This window comes from Penaeus japonicus, unplaced genomic scaffold, assembly GCF_977035675.1.
Source record: "Penaeus japonicus unplaced genomic scaffold, GWHDUDI00000001_assembly GWHDUDI00000020, whole genome shotgun sequence".
Taxonomy (NCBI): Eukaryota; Metazoa; Arthropoda; class Malacostraca; order Decapoda; family Penaeidae; genus Penaeus; species Penaeus japonicus.
Window position 1 is genome coordinate 38,129,333 of NW_028234422.1, and position 2,500 is coordinate 38,131,832.

The window sequence follows — 2,500 nt, forward strand, 5'->3', positions numbered from 1 at the left end:
ATTTTTAATGGAGAAGCATTCGGGGACTTCCAATATATATTCAGGGGAAGAGGGAATTTTCCCCTGCGGAGTAACCTTCATGTAGGAAAAGTCCGTGCGCGCCATTTTCTTAATGACACCAACAAAAATGGCGGAACGAAATCGTCTTTTGTTTTTGACGTTGTCGATTTTAATTGTTATTCTTGCACACTACTTCTGATGTTTTCCTTTTGAGTCTTTTTGTTGTTGTTGTGTATTAGTGGAGCTGTGACTCTCGTGGCTATTGATGAAATTTTCTTGTGATGATCTTTAACCTCATTAATGATGATGGTGTTAACGACAACAACAACAAAAATATTATTAGTATCATTCTCGTTATCATTATTGTAACTGCTTTTGCTATCAATACAGCTATGATTGTGGCAATGGTTAATAACACTAGTAAGTATGGTAACACTAAATGTGATATGATAAAATTGATAGTAAGAATTGTAACATTTTAAAATGTAATGGTCTCCTTCATCGTCGCTATCGTTATATCATTATTATTATCCTAATCATCATCACTTTTACTTTTACGAATCAATATTATTGTAATAACTACTTTCATTATTATTTTTTCACAGTAATCAGTCATACTTGTCGCTTCTTAACACGGCCTGGTCCACCTGGTTCTGGATTCACGATCGCTAACTGAAATACACGAATCCCTGTTGAAAAGGCCCACTTCCGTTCTCTGTCAGTTTTACACTTTATTTTTCGTACTTTCAGCGGAGACATTTTTATTTGATCGTGTATGTTATATTTTCGTCTTTCATTTGATTTTTAATTGTTGTCTTATAACGTACTTATTATCGTCATGTTTTCTTGTCTTTTCTTCTTACATTTTACATCATTCATTAAGATTAAACAAACGACATGCCCCCGAATTGGATATGAGCCAATCAGGTCAACGGATGTCGGTCGTCGGACGTGTTAGTCCAGTCAGTCAGATACGTTCACGACGTCCAGCTACACTTGAAAGGACTTTCAGTGGCGGCAAAGTTAACGTACACGCTCGCGACTGGCTTGTTAAGAAACCGCTCCTCTCCCAGCTCTCGCATTCATAATTAAAAGATAATTACTTTCTATGTATTTTATGGTAGTGTTGGCCCAGGTATGGAAAGTCTATTACTGGGGTACATCCTTGTGACACAAAGGATACCTCTTATATGCAAGTCTACAGCAATCGATAAATAAGTTGTAAACCTATGATACAAGTATAATGAACCTATCCAGTCGATTTGTTTTCATTAAAAATATAGAATACCAAAAAACAAGTGAACTAATTATACCATCTCTGACATGTTTTGAAGATGATCTTGATAGAGATATGCTGGTCATATGAATTAATAATGAATATACATATTACGCAAATGAGAAAGACATAGGAATTAGATACGGAAATGAAATGAAGTTAATCATGAAATATTAATGAATGACTGATGTAAGTTGACATGATGGATATAACAGGTGAATATGATAGAAAACTCAACCAAATCATGAATGACCACAGCTACCTTCTTTTAGTTTTAACATGAATGTTATATTTGCACGACGGGCACGCACGACTGCGCGATAATACGATAATGCCTGCATCCAATAATACAGTAAATTTATGAAACCTATGGGGTTCTAGTCATGACCAGAGAGGCCTGAGTGGGGTGGCAGGAAGTAATAGTTCAGAACCACTGTGCTACAGGGTTCGAACGAACTGAGGCATCTTTCAAACACTTTTACGTTGATTGTGATATGGCATCAGCTGTAAGTAGGTCTAGGTGTTTATGGTTTAAATTAGGGAAAAAAAAAGTACTTGAAAATTTGCCCAAAAGTAGATGCACGTATTATTCCAGCCGACATTTTGTCATCAGCACAACCGTGTTTACGTTGTTTATTATTGTATATCATGTAATACTCTAATGTCTTGCCATGATATATCACACTGGATCTGACACTGATTATCTGAATTATCATGACCATTGTCGTATTATCTTCACCAGCAGTTCCATCGTCCTGAGCAGCGTCATCGTTATTGTTAGAATAATTAAAGATTATGATAGAATAAGGATGATTATAATTTTATATCTACCGTGTATACCTCAGAAGAATACCTCATGTTTAATTTAGTTACTCCCGAAATGAATGTTTTCTTTTATATGCGCCACCCTACGGCAATATTTACAAAGTGTAATGTAAACAACCCTCTTCTCTCCACGGACTTCTCCCCGAATACACGCTTATACGCAGTAGCTGTGTTTCTCTGATCCCCACATCAATTATCTGTACATTGACAAGCCAAACTTCCTTATTTCACGCATAGAAGATGACATCTTCCACCACCTCAACAGTTATTATCATCATTATCTCAACCACTATCATTTTTATAGATGCATCTTATCAGGAATGATAATCGTGTGTTAACTATGTTCAAATTAGCTGATGAATGATGTAAAATTATTTTTTCCCCTCAGCGATGTATTTA